Source organism: Cottoperca gobio, chromosome 5, assembly GCF_900634415.1.
Source record: "Cottoperca gobio chromosome 5, fCotGob3.1, whole genome shotgun sequence".
Classification (NCBI taxonomy): domain Eukaryota; kingdom Metazoa; phylum Chordata; class Actinopteri; order Perciformes; family Bovichtidae; genus Cottoperca; species Cottoperca gobio.
Genome location: NC_041359.1, coordinates 1,703,590 through 1,726,337, shown reverse-complemented (window position 1 = coordinate 1,726,337; position 22,748 = coordinate 1,703,590). Strand labels below are relative to the sequence as shown.

The following is a 22,748-nucleotide window of genomic DNA, read 5'->3' as shown; positions in this document are numbered from 1 at the left end:
GATAATACATAGCTGAAATCCTCTGCAATAAAGCCACGCATAAAACTAAAAGAAGATTTGTGTGTTTTTTTTGTTTCTTTAACTAAAACAAATGTCAAACTGGATTTTGTCTGTGTCAAGAACTGAAGGGAGACCAATCAGGACAGATTTGTCCCTAATTTGCTCTACGAGTTAGGTTTGTGCCATCAAATGTGGTCAAACATTTATTTAACATTGGCCTACATTTTATCTCTCTTAAAGAAACAGTCCAACATTTAGAGAAACACTTTTATCCAGAGTCAGATTAAACAACCTAAGAGCACTGATAATACCATCTTCATACCATCATACCATCTTCACTTCTTCACAAGATAACTGTGCCTACAAATCGCTATTGTAGCTTTTGTGTCGGTTTACTGAAAATGATGTCAGTGGATGGATATTACTTGCCATCAGTAGGGAAGCTCCTTTGACACTGTAGCTAGTGAAGCTACAAGCTTATAAACTAATCAGTGCCTCAGGACAGACCTTTTTTTGTATTTGATGTAGTCTGAAGTTATGTGAAACAGAAATATGAAGCCATCATGGCACAATTGTTAAGCGTCTATGGCATGGATTCTCCACTTGATGTGGCCAGGGCCCACTGTCTCGGACTTTGACATCCCCTGGGTTAGCATGAGCACAGTGTCATACTGAATGAATTAATGGAAATAGAATGGTCTGATTGTCAAACTAACACTAACCTACTTCGACAATTTTTGAGTGGCCCTTTGATGCCTTTATGTTTAGAATTAGAAAGTTTATGATTTGACATCCAGAGTATCAAAAAAGCAAGGCACGGTGCATTTGCACCACCATTTACAGACAGACAATCAAAACAGAGCTGTTATACTGTTTAGCTAAACGAGGAGGAAGTGTCTGCTTAGTTTTCCTGTGAAACAGAGAAGGTGGCTCAGTAAAGCAAGAGATATCTCCACTTCTCTCATACCTGCTTTAAAAGCTTGGCAAATTCTGTTTAAGCCTGAGGCGAGACAGCTGACAAAAACAAGCAGTAGTTGATTACTATGTACTGACACTCTGCTTTTTGCCTCCTCTCTCTAATCTCCCTCTCTCCACATTTAATACATTTTCTTAAACCAAACACACTTTTGTTATTTGTATGGTGCATTTTCACATATAGTGCAGTGACAGCAGAATGACAGCAACTATGAAGAGTTCCTTTTCTCTTTTTTCGTCAATGCTGTGTCTTTTCTGAAACGCACATCAACTTTTATTCCCCTACAGTACGTGTCACTTGTGGTTCCTATATCCCTCTCCACAAGTAAAAGTCTCCTTCCCAACTTACTGAGGTCCTATCAACAAAGACATGATCCCTCATCAACTTCACTGACAATTACATTCAATGAAGTACACACCAAGCTGGAACCGGCAGCAGAGGTTCGAGCCTGGGTGTCTGCAGTGACCCAAGGGTCCCAACACTTCTTCAAGATACAGAATGTTCTTTTAAATTAAATTACATTCACGCAAAGCAACTGTGGCAAACCTTCCCAGACCCAACTGCCATCCCATCACCAACGACCAACCTCAAAGCAAAACATTCTACTCAACTGTCAGGACCTGTTAGAGGTGGCGTGGCTGTCACAGTGCCGAGTGGAGCGAGGTCCGGCTCTGTGAGACTACATGGCTGTTTACTGTAGCCATGTTGGACCAGATCTGACACAGTAGCAAATGCTAGGAAGTGTGTCTGAACACACCACTCTCTCCAAGTGCCGGCTGCCGCCCAAACAGCTGAATGTTAACTTAAGTCCAGTTGGCTACTTTAATATATACACGTTGTGATTCTAATAAAAGAGTTTACATTTTTTAGATTAACGAGTTGCGATTCAGACAACATCTACCTCCGCTACAAAACAATGTGAGAATGCTGATAGAGAAACATGCCTGTCTTTGTGCATCAGTCCCACCCCCCCACAGGCTCAGTATATTAATGTGTGTGTGAGAGGTTGTATCCTGCAGAGAGAAGAGTCATCTTCAGTGTTTGACAAATATAAGCTAAATAATGATGATGAACCACATTTAGAATTGCATTTAGTGCACAGACAGGGGACATCTTCAGTGAAGGTGTCAATAACAAATAAATAAGGTCGAACTCATTTATCTTTGCTGAGTGGGTTCCCCGTGCACATGTGGGTGATGCGGAACACATCCATGTCAACGGTTTCACACTCTTCCATTGCTACAGGTAGCTGTAATGCACAAAGAGATGCTGCAATGTGCTGGTAACAAATGAAAAAAAGTAAGCAAAGTTCAAACCCTGAAACCTTCCTCACCCCTGCACAGCTGGCCAATCACAGCATGACGTGGGTGTGCAAGTCGGTTTCGGAAGGTTACAGGAATCGTTGGATGCAGCGCCCCTAATTCAACATCAGTAATTTGTGGAAAGAAAGGGTTTCCATAGCTCTTCGGCCATCTGACAAGCACTTCTGGTGAAGCTTACTGACAGCTTTACTTTCAGCCTCACTACACAAAGGACACACAACTTCATATTTTGGTACTTACAGTCGGTATTTGACATAAATCCTGAGGCATAGATACTTTCCAATTTTGACATAATTCCCCGGGATATTATGCACCACACCCTTACGTTTTGTCTCAAAGCATAAAGGACACACTACTTCCTGTATTGGCACAAAGTTGACATTGATCTTTAATGTGTGCTGCAGAATCTCATTATTTTACTGCACATTAAATTGCGTTGTGAAGAGTCTTCTTCACAGCAAATTCCAATCTCCCTTCTCCTCTCCCTCACACCATACTTTGGGTTACCTTCCTGTAGGACATTGTTGTCATTGGCAATCACTTGTTGTAAAATATCTTCTTGACCACACAGAAACAAATGGAGTCTGACCAGAAGCTAACTAGTTAATGTGCATGAGAGCGAGGGCCATGGTTTTAAGATGGATTAATGGCACAAGCTACTGAGTGGGGATAAATGGCTGATCCTCTGCTGGGATCTGCAGACAGGCAGCTGTGGTGTCTTTTTTCTTCCCCATTCAGCAGGTGCTGACATTGACATACACTAAGCTCCCGCCAAGAGATGTGATCCACCGCTGCAGCAACACTAACAGGATAGACTCAGCAGAGGGGCATCAAAGCATGCAACTGTATATTCTAAATAATCATACTTATCGCACTAGACTCTTTTTATTGCATTTGAATAATCCAAAAAGGTCATCAATGACTTTGACTTGTCCCCCATCAATTTGTTACGCTACTGAAAACAGTGAGCACAAGTAAATAGTACATGACTGGAAGCATACAGTGCCTTTCGAACAGCTTTACTTAATGTTTATACATTAAAGGTAGAGCGCACATAGAATTGGACAGCAATGCACAATGAGGAGGAAGCTGCCAAATAGCACCGTTTAAACATAACTCCCCTTTCATAGGCCATTTACATGTGTAAACTATGAGTGAAATAGCCTCCTTCGGAATATGCTACGTCAAAAACCAACCCCATCAAATGCTTTAATGGTATACAGTACAACATCTCCTTAGAAGGGTGGAATGCAGACGAGCATGAATCAGTAAGATCAGTCAAGTCCACTCAAAGCCATGAACACATACTGCCTGTGCTGCTTACCAGAGAAAAAAGCTCTCTTTTTAAAAGTATTTCTGTATTCAGCAGAACTTGACACTTGGCTGCACTCCGATGTGCCGGTCCAGATATCAACCTTATGCTGACAAATGTTTTGTTATTGCCTATGCAAACTGAACATATCCTGCTGGTGCTGCTTTACATGGATGTATGACTTTCTTGTATTTTATTTCCTGTTTCAACAGTAGCCCAAACACACTCAACCGAGGGTCTGTGGACGACTAATGTCTGTGTCTATATCGCAGAGGGTCTGTGGAAGATTTGTGAAGAAAAGTATTGATTGCATTGATCGAGTGAATTGTAAATATTGAGACTATATTAGATTGTTTTTATTAAAATTAATCAGACGTGTAAACTGAACTCATGCATCAGCAGCAACGCAAACACACGGTCATGTCTTAGCAGAAAAGGGATTGTCCCGAGTTTTATTTAAATCTGTTACTGAAGGGTTTAGATGCGTGTCATACACAGCCATATGATTGTTCTTGTTACTTATTAACATAATTGATAAGTACTGACTATAACTATGGATAATCACTTACTGGTACCCGCCTAGGACCTGATTCTGATGTGTTGTCCTCCTTTCCCAGAACTGCAAAGCTTGGTGCAGCAAATTACTCACTTTTCATTCGAAATGAATGGAGGCAGAATTAGTCACTGAGTGGATTGGTGGGGCTTCAGCCTAAAGCGCCGTGAGCTCGCAAATACTGATGAGTGAGCCATTTGATTGCACACAGTTCACAAGGGTTTGTTTGCAACACAGTTGATTTGCACTAATGCATTACGGAGGATGAATACTCCACCTTAAAAAGGATTGTGCAGGTTTGTATGTTTAAAGACAAATTGTGTACACTTCACATTAATGTCTACCATTTGTAAACATAATTTATTAAAAGGTTTTTTTGATGGAGTCATGTAGATTGTTTATAAAGTTCTTGTTATTGCATTTAAGAATGCTCTCTGTCAAACCCACTGCTGTCGGCAGATACATTTGAAAAATAATCTTGTTGAACTAGCTTTCAAGTCTTGGCTTCATTTGAGCAGAAAACAAATCGCTGCCTTGTGTAATTATTGGGCTAAAACATTCAAAACCACTACAACCCCAAATCACACGGATCCAGTGGGCAGTGTGCTCGCTGTGTAATCTGTACCTGTAAAGGATGCCTTCTCAGTGCTGCAGTGGATTGCTCGTGTTGGTGGCTGAGAAAGAAAGAACCGGCTGCTCTGCTCCCTTTGCCTATGGGAGAAGAAAGCAGCATGGATGTGATTTCTGATGTAAATGTGAGACCCACCGAGGGAGAGAGCTGGAGCATTGATATTCAGCTTAAGGTCCGGCAGAGCCCCGTTGTCCACACCTTGACGTTGACCTTATGACCTTGCAGTGCAAATCATTTGGCAGCTCCTCTGACATCTAACACACACACACACACACACACAACTCTCCAACTTTCTGCTACATTAATTTCCCTACAGTATCAAAGACGAGACAAAATGCCAGCAGTGCCCTGATAACATGTAGGTTAAAGTGTGTGTTCATTTACTTTATTGGCATTTATCAAAGAGCCCGACACTACATACCCAGATATGTGGATAAATGTGACACAGGACAAAGTGCTCTCTGCTCCAAATTAGACAAATTCCGTCAGCTATTTTAGTTCAACCTATAACAACTATCATAAATACCATCATCTGTGTGTGTGTGTGTGTGTGTGTGTATGTATATATATATATATACCTAAGAGTTATTGGATATTTAGTTGCATGGGTTATATCTTGTGTTTGCTTATTTTGCGTATATATATATATATATATATATATATATATATATATATATATATATATATATATATATATATATATATATATATATATATATATATATATATATATATATATATATATATATATATTTCTAAATCAACTTTATTCCACCTCTATCAAATACAAGGTTCAAACTGAAATACTGTAAAACATGATATTAGTTCATATATAAATATAGAATTAGTAACTAAAATAATCAAAATACATTATTTAAATAAAAATAAAAGTACATATAAATATGTATACATATAAAAATATGTGACAGGTAAAATGTTGAATACATGTTCAAATGTTTAAATGTTTTTTTTTTTTAAAAAGGCAAAAATGTCCTTTTATGTAAATAATAATATTTTGAATGAAAAATGTAATTGTTATAAAATATTTAGTCAGTCAGTATTTGTAGTCATATTCTCAAACCTATCTTAACCATGCCATTAAATACATTAGTACAATTTAGGAACAAATATTAACCACAGAAAACAGATCAACATTTAATATCAAAGAATTCACATCGTAGACACTACAACAGACTATGTAACAACTGTCATTTTCTTTAGTCATACAATTATTACAACTCTTAAAATACGCTGCTAGCCAGCTGAAGGCACGGTTCACATGCACGTGTGTGCACATGATAGTACCACCACCGCCTGTATTGGCCCGCTTTAATCATGTTTGACATAGTGAGTTCCAGAGACTACATTCTCTGTCCTTGGAGTGCGTGTCCTTGATCAGTTCATTTCTAAGCGAGCTGTGATGAGAACAATGCTTCTGTTCACCAGTGCTACGCATGTGCCCGTTTCTTTACTTCCATCAGGAGACTGTGTGGCTCTGAAGTGTGAAGTTTGCATTCCATCTCTTGCTAACAGTCAACACGACCGCCATCCTTTCCTCATCTTAAGTCGTTTTGTGCCTAAACCTAAGAAAGTCTTAAGCATAGAGCCACCAGGTCTAATAAAACACACACATCATCATTACCATGCCCATACAGTATCACATCAGATATGGTTCACACGAGTCATTTTGGAAGACAATGACAAACAGCCTGCAGTACTGGTGCGGACAAATCCATCCCTCCAACAAATATAGCTGGCCTCCTGATGACAGCTAATGTTTTCCCTTTTATCGTTTCTATAAGTCCCAATGAATATGACCTTGTAGCATCTGATAGTAATCAATGATTGCATGTGGACTGGTACTGGAGCGTTACCAGTTGGCCTCTTTGAGCAAGGCACCGGACCCCCGCAGGTGCTGTGTAGTAGCTGCCTACTGCTACTAGAATGGGTTTAAAGCAGAGTCTAAATGTCACTGTGTGCTGTGTGGAGTATATCTGTGTTACCATTAAAAGAGGATTCTAAATCCTCTATTTCCACTAAGCCTTAACTGAAGCAGTGTGTAGAGTGTGGATACCCGATCAATTACAGCTATAGTCTCATAGCACAACACAGAGCAGGGAGGTTTTGCCAAACGCATATTAACATAAACTGATGTGTTTTGTTTGGATGAACTTTAATGGCCAAAATGACATCTGCACTACGATACACTTCCTAAAACAAACCGTAGTGTAAATCTACTGTAAATACAAGTCGGCCGGCCAGTGAACAAACTGCCGACCCCTGACCTACAGCATGCTGCGGTTAAGTTAGGAGGACTTGTTACATAATTCAAGTAACAACTTTTAAGCACTGTTTTGGTGCCGATAAAATATGTAATCTCCTCAGAGATATCTGAACATCGTATCAAATAGCTCAGTTATATTTTACAAAGCAATCATTCAACTGGAGAACTTATGTGTGTCAGGGACAGAAATGACGCAAACAATGCACCAACACAACATGTCCGCATGTCGGACGAGAGAGAGAGAATGGTGCTATGAGAGAATGGACACGGCTCTATTGAATTATACATGAAGCAGAAAGAAACCAAATCAACTGTGCACGCCATTGTTGTGGCATGAATAGATGGTGAGTAATTGATACAGGCAAATCTCCACGTGGAGTTATGGTGTAAAGCAGGTCAGCAGATCTGAGGGATACAGTATCACTGATATAATGATGCACACTGTTGATGCTTTATGTGAACACACACACACACACCTCAGGCTCCACCAGGACTTACATGCATCAATGCAAATTAGCACTGGTACAACCTATGAGATGGCATTTTCTCTAAAGTAGTGAATATTTGCAGCAGCAACAAAAACTAACAAAAATACTTGTATCAGCACAGAATCAAATCAGTAAAATGTAATCGTAGGACAACACATGTGTTTTGCAGCTCTGAGCAGGTGTTTGTGTCGAGTTCACTAACATCTCAGAGGAGGAGCTGTTTTCCTTACGGACAGATGGCTGCCATTAGAGGGGGGTGAAGTCATGTGAGCTTTCTTAACAGCATCATTGAAAACTGGCGAAGAAATTATTCTGAAAATTAATCAAATCCAGCTGGTCACTCCGACCTCCTGCAGTCAATCTCCATCGACCCCTATGTTCAAATGTCCAACTTTACAGCAGAAATAAACATGTTTACAGCCGGGTACAAACTCATTTCCCTTTTCATGACAACTGTACAGGGGTGCATTCATAAATACAGTATATTATATGACTCATCCATTTTAATTGTACTAAGACTTAAAGTTACGCAATATTAGGGGTGAGGTTGCTTTGAGTGACAGGTGGGTGCAGTCTCAGGACGCTAGCCGCTAGCTGTCTGCTCTGCTGCGTCACCCGGACGCACCTCAAAGCCCATTTTTGGACTAGCCGGAAATTAGATGGTGGTGTCAATGCCAAGACGGCGACAGGCCGGAGCACCCCACTTTCAGCTTTACAAAGGCTCTTCATGAACCTATGGGTGACCTAACAGAGACTACGTCCATATTTTATAGTGTATGGCAAAAACAGAAGTAGAAATATGCAAAGAAATTTGATCTTCTCAGGATACCAAAATCACCAAAGTTTTTGGGCAACAGGCCACACATGCACAATATCGACAAACCTGATTGACTTTAAAAAAAAAAAAGCCAATTATGTAATGAGCTGTTTACATGCATACTGTATACTACATGCACATACCACAAATACATGTCCACAGTAACATTACATTGAAAAAAGTATTACAAGACAGGACAGGTTGGGGCTAGCTGTTAGCATGCTAATTACAGCAGATACCTCTGCAACACAAAACGTCAACTCTCTGTTGATAACGTTAGTTCATTTTGTAAAATGTTTTGTAGTTTAAATTATGGCCTATCTTACACATTGTCCCTTTAATACAGCAAAAAGGAGAATTTCTCAAAAAGTCAGCATCCTCCTGTAAACTCACTTAGAAAAGGAAACAGGAAACATTTAGTCAATTGGAAAGTGATTTCACTGAGACCAAAGGCCAACTCTGTGATATGCTTGCCACCATTGACATGAAACTGCTGCCCATTCTAAAATCCAAAACATGGAGGTGTGCTGTAGTCGGTCATATTCTTCCATCTTACTTTTAAATAAAGCATGTTTTAATAATTGTTATCATGAAAGCCCTAAAACTGTGTTAAAATATAAAGTTTATAGATTGCAAAAAAGAAAAAACGTTTCCACCAAAAAACAATGCATAATCCAACTTCTAATGCTGTGGCCACAGGCCTACTATCCATCAAGTTAAGCATAAAATCCTATCACACTGCCAGTAAAGCAGGCAGTGTAAATCACCGCAACAGTCAAATTAAATTGCCTCCAACTTAGAAATGATCACGTTCAGTTGCTCACACAATTCATGTTTATGGTCTAAAAAGTGATGGGACAGCTTATATTCAACCTGCTGGAACGTGCATTATTCAAACTCCTTCTTTTCAAGGAAGTGGTTTTAAAATGCCCCTCACTATAGACAATATGTAGCGCATTAGCACTTCTTGTAAATGCATATCATGATAACAGTGATCTAAAAACAAGTTTGAGTAGACTTTAAGCATAATACATTTCTTAAGGTGGCCACTTTACACTGTGTTCTGGTTATGTCTCTCCAAGGGTTTGGAGGTGGAACAACTTTTTAATAGTTCTTGTTGAACATATACATACATACATATATATACAGATATAAAATGTTAAAATTGCTTTAGTTATTTTGGTTAACTAAAGTAGTTCAAACTATTTTGTAAAAAGAATGATCAAGTTGACAATGTGCATGTGGCATAAAGTGAAAAAATAAATTGCAGTAGAGAGCTCAGCTTGCATAGCTCACAAGTCAAAGGTTTTGGTCAGGGGAGCTAGTCAATATCATGTATGCTTAAGCAAGGCCATGGTGATGCTTCCTCAGGGATTTGGGAGGTTTATCCTTTTTGCACATGCAGACGTGACACAAAAGGTGAAAGGTCAAGTGTGTGGTGGTGGCTGACGAATGCATTAAAAGAAAAAGTGGTGATCAAAGGTGCTTTAATTACAATAGAGAAGAAATGGTAAATTAAAAAAATCACAACAAAATAGGGGAAATAGGTAATATAACCACTTAAATCAATATGAATGCAGTTGAACTTCCAACTACTAGTTTTGTGGTTCACTAGTGAAGTGCAAGTGGAGATCACAACGTTTCCACAGATGCAAAATACATCAGGCTGGGGAGGTGTGCATTAAGATACATCTAGAATATTCGTTTGATAACATTGGCCAGCCATAAAATAAGGTTTGGAATATCCTGCTTGGTATCACATAGTATTGCTCCAATAAGGAACAAGCAGATAGCCTAAATGCATATGTTCAGTGTTTAGTACCGGCTGGATTCCACGGTGAGGAAGAGACGCTGACAAATCGACCATTTAATAAAACAACATACACTTTATCGGTTTAAGTCCGGCCGAATAAAACGAACGACTGTCGTCTGTTATTTAGTTAGCTAACAGCAACTAAAAGCTTTTCAACATGCAACATCACATACAGTCGGACAGGTTAGCTCATTTAAAGGGACTGACATGCTCCCGGATGTCTTTCTGTACATAGCAGAGATAAGACGACGCGTTATGCTTGTTAGCTCTGTTACAAAACTGTTTAGAGTAAAATGAACACTAAAGCAGCCCAGTCGTTTTTATATCCCTGAATTAAACACTGACACGGAGTGCTATTTCTAACAACACGTTCAAACAACAAATACATGCTTTATACACTCACCTTCTATGACGGACAGAATTGTGCGCGTGCATTGTGGGAAGTGTAGTTTTAAGGACCCGTGTTAGACAGGAAAACCCGATTCTGTCACTTTTATAAAACTACAAATACCACAGTTAAAGGAAGTTAACCTTTATGTTGCGTTTACTGCACATAGGAATAGTTCTGACAGCTGCGACAGAGAATATATTTATATTAAATGTATCACTGAAATGTAATTTAATAGTGTTCTTTATTAAAAAAATATAGTCTCTTCGAGATCACAATCCCTTTTTTAAGAGAGACGTGTAGACAATAACATATACTGTTGTACTGAGCGTGGACAAAACGTAAAGATTCACAACAAACACTCAATTGACATTCAAAGAAAAGTGGGTGAGAAAAGCACTTTCATGTAGCATTCACAGACTCGAGGATAGAATTTTAAAATCATCAAAAGAAATGGAAGATTTAATATTTGAAACTCTTTGTAACTCATAACTTTTGTGAAAAGCATAGCCGTTTAGGCTCAAGTTCTGTTTGAACATGTACAGATAACGTTAAAATATCCTGCGACCTGATATTATATTTATTGAATTTCGATGTGATCAGAGAGCAGAGATTTTGCAATAGAGCTTTGAAGATAAACTCCATAGTGCAACTCACTTATGTCGACTAAAGAAGACCATCCCGTGTTTTTAGACACCATGAGAGTGTGACAAAGCGTAGTACAATGTGATTCACGGAGTCAAGAGGCTTTAAGGCGGAGAGAGGCATGAATATACAATATCCCCATAATCAAGCTTAGACAGAATGATACATTGAAGAATGGTCTGAAATTATTCATATTTTGAACTTGAAATATTATAAGATGAACATTATTGAATCACTCTCATAAAAGCCAATTATGGGCATACTGACCTAACAATATTTTGCATCTAACTCCATGTAGTTAAAATTAATAGATAAAATATGTGTAAAGTCCGCTGTCGTTCAAAAGCATATTGTCTACATTTGTTTGTTTGTTTTTGTTGGACCTTTGATCTTTACTGCCCCTCCCCCTCCTTACAAAGCATGACTCACCACTTCACCAACTTTCATCAACTGATTCTGAATTTTGAATTACGATCAATGCACAGCTCTTTCAAAATAAATCTTACTAATTTGTTTCATGTTTTTTTTAAGTTGCAGTTCTATCTTGTATGCCAAAACAACTAAGTTAATGCATGACTAAATTGTGAGTCTTCCATTTCCTTTGAGTTGCAGTGGCCTGTCTGTTACCATCCATCCATCCAACACAATATTTTGATAGCTACTGATCACATTTCTGTGAATACTGTGGATATTCTTGGTCCCAGGACGATGATTGGAAATGTTTTTGGTGAACGTTTGATCGTTCATCTAACACCATCAGGCCAAAATTATAACCAACACTGTTTTCAGGACAGGTGGCAGCTTGAGTAGAGCATATACACTTTCATCACTCATACACTCCCTCATGGTGCTACACCACCGCTCTTATCACCACTGAAGGAGCAAACAAACCAACAGTTGGCTGTGGAATAAAACTAAAATAATACAACTAAAATAAGAAAGCAACCAGTCAGTGATATGTGGATATTAAAATGCTTACCTCTCAGACATACCATGTGTTCACCAGATTTCTATGACATTTGAATTAATGATCCCCAGAGGATGAATCTCTATGTTTTGTTTCTCCTAGCACCATCATTCGGAGAAAATGTCTAGTTGTCCAGAAGAAAGTGTAAAAAGTACACATTTCCCTGATACTTCCCAAACTTCCCCACTAAAAGGATCAGAAGTTGTTTCTTCCAAAACTTTCTTCATCATAGGGTGTGATAATAAAACCCATAGTGCAGAGACATGGGCCCAATACTTGTCCACATTTTGTTTTAGATATATTAACTGGGTTACTGGTTTCATCTACAGCTGCAGCCGCATACATTGACCCTTCTGTGATATGAAACACTAAGTATGGTCCTTACTTGGACTTTTAACTAACAGTTGAAAGGTGTTATTATTTAGTATGTCACAAAGAAGAGCCCTCCTTCTACGGTACTATGGAGCAAATTAAATTACACCTTAAAATATCCTGTTTCACTTTACACATATGGTCCAACATTTGTGTAATGTGTGCTGCAATGCAGAGCATGCCATTGTGGTGTCATGTTACAATAAATGCCATTTCAGTAGAAAACTCCATGCAGATTTGCACATGACAGTCATCATGGGACACATTAACACCCCTATTAATTTAAAAAGAGTTAAGCAGATAAGGGTGATTGTGGATCTGCCTGAATGAGTAAGAGACAGCACTATACATGAGCAGCTGCGAAGTTTATGAAGCTTTTTATATCAGTTGTAAATTAATTGCTATGAAAGTGAAAAAGAGCTTTTCATTGTCAGACAACGCCCAATAAGAGACTTCTATCATATAAAAGTTACAATGTGTCAGCCCCAGCATGAGAGCTTGATAGCAGTAGATAGATGTATTGATGAATTGTCATCCAGATGTGAGAGAGGAGAAGTACGGACAGGAATGATCCAGCATCTGCACTACAAAAGACAGATGCACTGTTAAAATATCTCCCTGCTGAAAGAATCATGAGCCTCCCAGTCGAATCTTTATCTCACAGCTCTCTCTCTCTGAAGGAGGATCATTATTCTGATCCAACAACATATTGTAACACCTGTGAAGCTTTAAGGGGGTCATATTTTCTATTTTTCCACAAGTTTAAGGTATTACTTTGAGATCCTGATAGCAGCTAGAAGCACATCCGCAATTTTGTTGGATTGTCACTTGGCCAAGAACAGGATCTCTTGACAACTACTGGCCGGATTGCCATGACATTTGGTATGGATATGTATCGTCCCTATATATTCCTATTGATTCTGGCAACCCTTTGACGATTTTTTCTTGTGCCACTAGCACCACAATCAGGTCGAAATGTGTAAGGGTTCACCCAAGTAAAAAAAAAAAAAAGTATTTACTAATTATTATTTGACATGTTATCCAAACATGTTAAATGTTTTTTAGTTGTTTTGTTGCCCCAAGATTTCTGATATCCATCTCTGAGATTTTTTCTCCACCCCAATAGGTGAACTAAATGTTATTTTTAGCAGTGTCTCTGTTATTCTAGATAATCCACAGATCTCATTTTAAACTGTTTGCATTGGGACTACTTTCTGCTAAAGATTTAAACCCTATGAAAACAGTTGACAGTGTGTTATTCTGTTATAGCTTCCAGCACACAGTTGGAGAACCAGAGCAGGGCCTTATCTTCCATTGCTCCTGTGATATGCGACCAACTGGGCCAACAGCAAATGGTATAATTTTAGACGGTTTTGGACGGCAAATTGGAAGAGCGCAGGACGGAAAATAAAATGAGGCCGGAAGAGAATACTGGCAACCCTAACAGTAGACTGCACTGCCATCCATATTTAAAATATTTATTATTTTTCCGTCTTCCGGAAGGGAATTTACAACCTGGTGTTACATACAGTAGCTCCCTCACACCAGAAGAAAACATGGTGATCTGGACAACGAGAGGCTAATCACTTTGGTGGAATTATAAAATCAGAGCTGGAAATCCTACCGAGATATTACAACAACCTACATGCATAACTAGAATAATTACATTAAAAAATAGATATAAAATAATTTTATCTAAACATTTTTGTTCCATTATTTTTAAATAATACAACATCACGTTGTCAGGAGGTTTTGTCTGTCTGCCGTCTACCGACTGCCTTAAACCGTGTGAACGCAACCTTAATGTTATGTCATTGTGCTGTTAAGATCATCTACTCTATTGGCGGGTGTTTTGTAGCACCAATTCCAGTCAACTACAACAGCAACAGAGAGAGAGAGAGAGAGATGTTTAGTACGGTGCGAGTGTATGTGGATGGAAACACGTTGAACATGCTTTCTCACACATAATCGGTGGCATTACCCAGAAGTGCCTCACTGCTCTGAGGCAAAAGCAACCCGTATTTTGTGTTTTTAATTTCATAGCACAATAAATGCTGTTCAGCTTTATAGCCCATTGTGACCTATTGTCTTTTGGGACAGTGTTTGTTTAGTGTTACATAAATAATACATAATGTTTAAAATGTCCCTTACTTTCACAATAAGTAATGTAGTTTACCAAGGTTGCCAGTTGGAAAAATATTACCTCAGTCTCCAGCAAGAGGATTTAGCTGTCCATGACACTTGTACTACTGCCTGTTCAAAAGAAGAAGAAAAAGAAAAGCATCTTTATGCATTTAGAGTTTTTTCCCACTGTGCCGAACTCACACTTAACTCTTAAACCGGTGTATGAAGCAAACTGTTATCTTTGTGTACTGTTGCACCCCTACCCAACACTACCCACCCTACAGAGAGTCTGGACTGAGCTGTTGTTGGGCAGGACTCCCCTGGGACTGCCAGCTGGGCAGGACTTGCACTTGTCATCTTGCAAGTACTCTTTGCCCAGGTACTTAGGTTTTAAGCCCCCGTCCCTGAGAGAACTGAGCTGCTAGCCATGGGACTACAGCAGGTGGTGCTGGAGACAGTTCAAGGAGCTAGTGCACATTCAGTTACATCCATCTAGTCATGAATGTTTGACGCATGAGCTCAGTCACTTTGACCCTGAAGGACCTTTTATACATGAGTGTTCCCTTTTATCCTGAGAGTAATAATTGTAGTGAAGCAGGGTTTTAATGTACATAAATAGTTACATAAAAATGTGCAGCATATGTTTCTGTTGACTTAACTTGACTTGGCACTAAATAAAAGGGGATCACTGATGATCAGATTGATTACAATTCATCCTGAGGGGGACATATAGGTGTGTTCCAAAGGTTATCACAATCCTTCCAATAGTTGTTAAGACACTTTGCACTGGAGAAAAAGTCAGGGGCATTGTCAAAATCATTAAGATTCATCATCTGGGCTCCATGGATATCTGTGCCAAATGACATAATCCATTCAATAGTTCTCAAGATTTTTTGCTAAAAGGATAAAATGTCAAACTGTTAGTGGCGCTAGAAGAAAAGTCAGGGAATCAGTAAAAGGTCAGATATGATCTAACTTCTGCAAGCCTTTGAAAAATAACTCTGCTTCTAATTTACCGGAAGATAGAAATAGACCTACAACTAAAACAAGGAAAACAAACCTGAACAAAAATGGGTGAAAAGGTGACTATATATTAATATATATATATATATATATATATATATATATATATATGCATATATATATATATATATATATTTATATATACAGCATATATATGCATATATATATATATATATATATATATATATATATATATATATATATATATATATATATATATATATATATATACAAGTCTGTTTCTGAAGCTACTTTATCCCAACACAAAGTTTCTTCTAAATACAGCTTTGAGAAAGCATCAACATTGCAGTGTCTTTCTCTGTTGTTGCAAATCAGAAACATTATGGACTATAAACCCACAAAGAGATATGATCTAACTTCTGCAAGCCTTTGAAAAATAACTCTGCTTCTAATTTACCGGAAGATAGAAATAGACCTACAACTAAAACAAGGAAAACAAACCTGAACAAAAATGGGTGAAAAGGTGACTATATATTAATATATATATATATATATATATATATATATATATATATATATATATACAGCATATATATGCATATATATATATATATATGCATATATATATATATATATATTTATATATACAGCATATATATGCATATATATATATATATATATATATATATATATATATATATATATATATATACAAGTCTGTTTCTGAAGCTACTTTATCCCAACACAAAGTTTCTTCTAAATACAGCTTTGAGAAAGCATCAACATTGCAGTGTCTTTCTCTGTTGTTGCAAATCAGAAACATTATGGACTATAAACCCACAAAGAAATGTCAGATTATCCGTTTCTAAATGTACCCCCCTCAAGCCTTGCACAAAAAGCTGTGCAGCACAGGCCAAATTTGGATTTTCACACAACTGAAGAGAAAAAGAATGCTTCCCTGATATTCTGTATATGTTGTTACGTAACAGTGGAGTTATTCTTCACGTTTCTATCAGAAGCATATTATGTTGGTTTGGTGCAGGTAATGCTAAAACGAGATGATTAGCAACCAGCAGCCCCACACTGTGTTAACCCCTGCATGACATCACAAACATCTGTTGTGATGTCACTAAATGCCCTGTGGTCAGAAACGTAACACGCTTCAATCCACAGTTCAGTTTCTGTTGACAAAGACCGACGCAATCACACAAGTCTCCTCATCATTTCTGTGTCTTGTGCATGGCGCATATACAGAGCTACACTCTGATCTTAAAGCACCTGTATCCATATTTAGACATGGAAAAAATAACTATGTCAGTGTGTGCTCTTAAATTCTCCCGTTTAGCTCCCTGTGAACACTCCACATTTATTAAGTATAACCACTTTTAAATTCTGCAGTTGAACGTGTAAGATCACTTATTAGTCATGTCAGGCTCAGCAGAACACTGGTGTGAAACCCACTGTTTCAGTGAGGCTGATACATGAACACATTGGTGGATCTTGCTGTTAAACTACATATCAAGTTTGGCTGTTTCACTTTCTTCTCTTTGTAAAAAAGGCCCACATGTATTTGTTGCCATATATTACAGTATTACAGGTTGTTCAGACAGATTATGTCCAAATCATCTTTAATGTTACTTATGAAATGTAGTTTTTTAAACCAAAAAGAAGTTGGATTAAACAAACAGTTTAACTTCTTAAACCGAGCTGTAACAACACATTTTGAACATGCGACAATATGAAATCCAATGATTATATGTTCAAAACATTAAACATAACACAAATATGCTTAGTGTAAAATTAATGTGAACTTTATTTTACTAGAGGAGGCTATATTTATTTATTTAATCATTTATTCCCACTGAAAACATTAAATGGGACCCTATACAGTATATTGAACGTACGTAATAAAATTAGATGGAAAATCAATAGAAATACTTAAAGTTGACGTTTTAAGCATTATTATTATTATTATTATTATTATTATTATTGTTCAGTTACAATCCAAACTTCACTCATTTCAATGAATGCCTGTTATTAGTTACATAAAATGACATGTCATAATAACTTTTATTAATACATTTTGTTTTTAGGTAAATCTAATTCTGCATGATTCATCAGAAATATTGAATGCAACTGTCAAATGTTTCTTTAATTTTTTTCACCACAATTAGATGTAACTGTAAAGTCATGTTTGATAAAACAATCTAATCTAATGAGGTAATTAGAGTAAGAATATGTGAAACCTGGTTCCAGAAGTGCCTCAGATGAGCATGTTAGGGTGCTTCTCATCAGCACCGCCTGGCCACAGAAAGCCTCTGTTAAATCCTTTACCCTGCAGCTACAAGTGACTCCAACACAAACCTCCAGCTCACTCAATGACGGACTGGACTTTGTGATTGACAGTCATAGCCAGTAGTGCTGGGATTTGGCCCTGTTGTAATGCTCTGTTCTGCTGTCTGTGTTGATGAGCCACAGTCTCAGACTGTACAGGGGTCCTGTGCCAGGCGGCTGACAGACCACCCCAAACTGAGTCCATGACATTTACTTTAGATTCCGTGCAGATTTGATTGGATGTGAGGGTTTACCGATTGCCTCCTAAGGTCCACGTCTGCATTATTTCCTTCACTTTGGATGATCCTTGGAATTGTTTGGTTATTCCTGTATGTGACCTTAGGCAGTAAATAAAAACAGACTAACAATGTTGCCCGAATGTCTGTTGCTTTAAAAAAACACAATCTGCTGTTTTCTTGGTCTCATAGCAGGCTTTGTATTTGTATCCACTGCACTGTTGTCATTTCCACATACTGTTTTCTAAAAGTCTGAAACACTGTGCAGACTACAAAACATACAACAGCATTCAGTTCATAAAAACGTGGATGAATCAGTAGGTCTGCACCGGAGCAATTCAAAAATATTTTCATAGATGTTATAGATGATAAGCAATCTAAATTCTTAAATTCCCTCTTCAATCTCATCCATCCATCCATCGTCTACCGCTTATCCGGGATCGGGTCGCGGGGGCAGCAGCTCCAGTAAGGAACCCCAATCTTCCCTTCTCCGGGTCACATCCTCCAGCTCCGACTGGCGGATCCTGAGGCGTTCCCAGGCCAGTGAGGAGATATAATCTCTCCACCGAGTCCTGGGTCTTCCCCGGGGTCTCCTCCCAGCTGGACGTCCCTGGAACACCTCCCTAGGGAGGCGCCCAGGTGGCATCCTTACTAGATGCCCGAACCACCTCAACTGGCTCCTTTCAACGTAAAGGAGCAGCGGCTCTACTCCGAGTCTCTCACGGATGGCTGAGCTTCTCACCCTATCTCTAAGGGAGACGCCAGCCACCCGTCTGAGAAAACCCATTTCGGCCGCTTGTACCCGTGATCTCGTTCTTTCGGTCATGACCCAGCCTTCATGACCATAGGTGAGGGTAGGAACGAAGATCGACCGGTAGATTGAGAGCTTTGCCTTCTGGCTCAGCTCTCTTTTCGTCACAACGGTGCGGTAAAGTGACTGTAATACCGCCCCCGCTGCTCCGATTCTCCGGCCAATCTCTCGCTCCATTATCCCCTCACTCGCGAACAAGACCCCGAGGTACTTGAACTCCTTCACTTGGGGCAATGGCTCATTCCCTACCCGGAGTAGGCAATCCACCGGTTTCCTGCTGAGAGCCATGGCCTCAGATTTGGAGGTGCTGATCCTCATCCCAACCGCTTCACACTCGGCTGCGAACCGATCCAGTGACTGTTGAAGGTCACAGACCGATGATGCCATAAGGACCACATCATCTGCAAAGAGCAGCGATGAGATCCTCAGGTCACCGAACTGCAACCCCTCTCCTCCACGACTACGCCTCGATATCCTATCCATGAAAATCACGAACAGGATTGGTGATAAAGCGCAGCCCTGGCGGAGGCCAACATTCACGGGAAACGAGTCCGACTTACTGCCGAGTATCCGGACACAACTCTCGCTTTGGGCATACAGGGATTGGATGGCCCTCAAAAGTGACCCCCTCACCCCATACTCCCGAAGCACCTCCCACAGTATCACCCGGGGGACCCGGTCATACGCCTTCTCCAGATCCACAAAACACATGTAGACCGGATGGGCGTACTCCCAGGCCCCCTCCAGGATCCTTGCGAGAGTGAAGAATTGGTCCGTTGTTCCACGACCAGGACGGATTCCGCATTGTTCCTCTTCAATCAGAGGTTCGACTACCGGCCGAACCCTCCTTTCCAGTACCTTGGAGTAGACTTTACCAGGGAGGCTGAGAAGTGTGATACCCCTGTACTCTCTGGTCCCCCTTTTTAAATAGGGGAACCACCACCCCGGTCTGCCAACCCCTAGGCACTGTCCCAGACTTCCACGCAATGTTGACGAGGCGTGTCAACCAAGACAGCCCCTCAACACCCAAAGCCTTCAGCATTTCTGGACGGATCTCATCAACCCCTGCGGCTTTGCCACTGTGGAGTTGTTTGACTACCTCAGTGACTTCCATCAGGGAAATTGACGATGATCCCCCATCAGCTTCCAGCTCTGCCTCAACCATAGAGGGCGTGTTAGTCGGATTCAGGAGTTCCTCAAAGTGCTCCTTCCACCGGCCGATAACCTTCTCAGTTGAAGTCAGCAGGGTCCCACCCTTGCTGTACACAGCTTGGATGGTTCCTCACTTCCCCCTCCTGAGGTGCCGGATGGTTTTCCAGAAGCACCTTGGTGCCGACCGAAAGTCCTTCTCCATAGCTTCTCCGAACTTCTTCCACACCCGCTGCTTTGCCTCTGACACGGCAGAAGCTGCCGCCCTTCTAGTCCTTCGATACCCTGCAACTGTTTCCGGAGTCCTCCCGGATAACATAACCCGGAAGGACTCCTTCTTCAGTCGGACGGCTTCCCTGACCACCGGGGTCCACCACGGTGTTCGAGGGTTACCGCCCCTTGAGGCACCTAAGACCTTGAGACCACAGCTCATCACCGCAGCTTCAGCAATAGAACAATTTGAACATCGCCCACTCAGGTTCAATGCCCCCAACCTCCACAGGGATGGCTGAAAAGCTCAGCCGGAGGTGTGAGTTAAAGATCCCCAGGACAGGGGCTTCCTCCAGACGTTCCCAGTTCACCCGCACTACCCGTTTGGGTTTAACGGTCTGTCCAGAGTCTTCCCCCACCCCTTGATCCAACTCACCACCAGATGGTGATCAGTCGACAGCTCCGCCCCTCTCTTCACCCGAGTGTCCAAAACATGCGGCCTCAGGTCAGATGATACGATTACGAAATCGATCATTGACCTTTGGCCTAGGGTGCTCTGGTACCACGTGCACTTATGAGCATCCTTATGTTCGAACATGGTGTTTGTTATGGCCATTCCATGGCTAGCACAGAAGTCCAACAACAAACGACCGTTCGGGTTTAGATCAGGGAGGCCCTTCCTCCCAATCACACCTCTCCAGGTGTCTCCATCGTTTCCCACGTGTGCGTTGAAGTCTCCCAGCAAGACTACGGAGTCCCCTACTGGAGCCCCCTGCAGGGCTCCATTCAGGGTCTCCAAGAAGGCCGAATACTCAGAACTGCGGTTTGGGGCATAGGCACAAACAACAGTCAGAGTTTTCCCCCCCATAACCCAAAGGCGTAGGGAGGCGACCCTCTCGTCCACCGGGATAAACTCCAACGTAGCGGCGCTCAGCCGGGGGCTAGTGAGTATCCCCACCCCGGCCCGACGCCTCACACCTTGGGCAACTCCGGAGAAGAATAGAGTCCAACCCCTATCCAGGAGTACGGTTCCAGAGCCAAGACTGTGCGTGGAGGTAAGCCCCACCAGATCCAACTGGTAGCGATCCACCTCCCGCACTAGTTCCGGCTCCTTCCCCCACAGAGAGGTGACGTTTCACGTCCCCAGAGCCAGCCTCTGCTGCCCGGGTCTGGTCCGTCGAGGTCCCTGACCATCACTGCCACCCATGTGACAGTGCACCCGACCCCAGCGGTTTTTCCCATGAGTGGTGGGCCCACAGGATGGATGGATGGAAGGCACCACGTAGCTTCTTCGGGCTGTGCCCGACCGGGCTCCGTGGCAAACCCGGCCACCAGGCGCTCGCTGTCGGGCCCTCCCTCTGGGCCTGGCTCCAGACGGGGGCCCCGGGCTTCCTCCGGGCAGGGTCTCTCCTTTCCTTTCCCTTTCTTTCATGAAGTCGTTTTTGAACCATTCTTAGTCTGGCCCCTCACCTGAGACCAATTTGCCTTGGGAGACCCTACCAGGAGCACTAGGCTCCAGACAACACAGCTCTCAGGTTCATAGGGACACACAAACCTCTCCACCACTATAAGGTGATGGTTCCCAGAGAGGCCCTCTTCAATCTCCTATTTCTTTATTTTATAAATGTTAGAAACACATACACACACTGTATGACAATATCACATATCAGTGTTCTGTATCTATTTGTTCTAACACTTAATTGAAGATGTTCACACTGACTAAGACTCTTTTTTTTATGGCTGCACCACTTCACAACGAATTCTAGATACTTTGTGCATCACTTTGTTTCCTCAAAATCCAGACTTCAAAATGTAAGAGATGTTGACATATCAACATTCAGCCTGGTCATACAACATACAGAATATCTGTGTCACTGGAGACTACAATCAGCAGGACTATTGTGGTCGGATGTGTCCCTTCCTCTAAAGCTGGCCTCTCCTTAAATAGTTTATAAATCACAAGGGTTGCAGGAGAAATACCTGAGAATGAGGAGGAGATATGTGACACAATGCATTGGTAGAAAAGAACGTAATTTTGTATAATCCTTTTCTAATGAAATGTAACTATGAATTCCTAAAATGAAACTTAGTTGAACTCCTGGCTGGGTGATAAAATAACGTTGTAATGATACTTTGCACAGGCCACAGGTGTTTGTGTGTTTGGCAAGCACAAAGCATGCCAGCAGAATACTTTACAAGTGCTATCTACCTCCTTGACCCTACTCCGGAATATTTTGACGGTCCCCCACGAGTCTACCGTGATGGAAAAGTGAAAAAATGTGGTTTCCTATCTTAAATAAATGGTCACAGAGAAGAGAAGCTTTGATAGAAA

The 22,748-nt window shown here is 40.7% G+C and overlaps 1 protein-coding gene across 5 annotated transcripts in view; it reads right to left on the bottom strand.

Annotated features, from left to right (window-relative positions):
- The window catches only part of fhit (fragile histidine triad diadenosine triphosphatase), a 308,346-nt gene extending 297,720 nt beyond the window's left edge, over positions 1-10,626 (bottom strand). For all 5 annotated transcript variants that reach the window (XR_003832322.1, XR_003832321.1, XM_029432412.1 and 2 more), the window contains exons 1-2: positions 10,600-10,626; positions 4,789-4,874 (exon numbers count right to left, since the gene is read on the bottom strand). The gene's annotated coding sequence lies outside the window, so the exon portion shown is untranslated. The remainder of the gene's footprint in view (positions 1-4,788; positions 4,875-10,599) is intronic.
- Between the last annotated feature and the right edge of the window lie 12,122 nt (positions 10,627-22,748).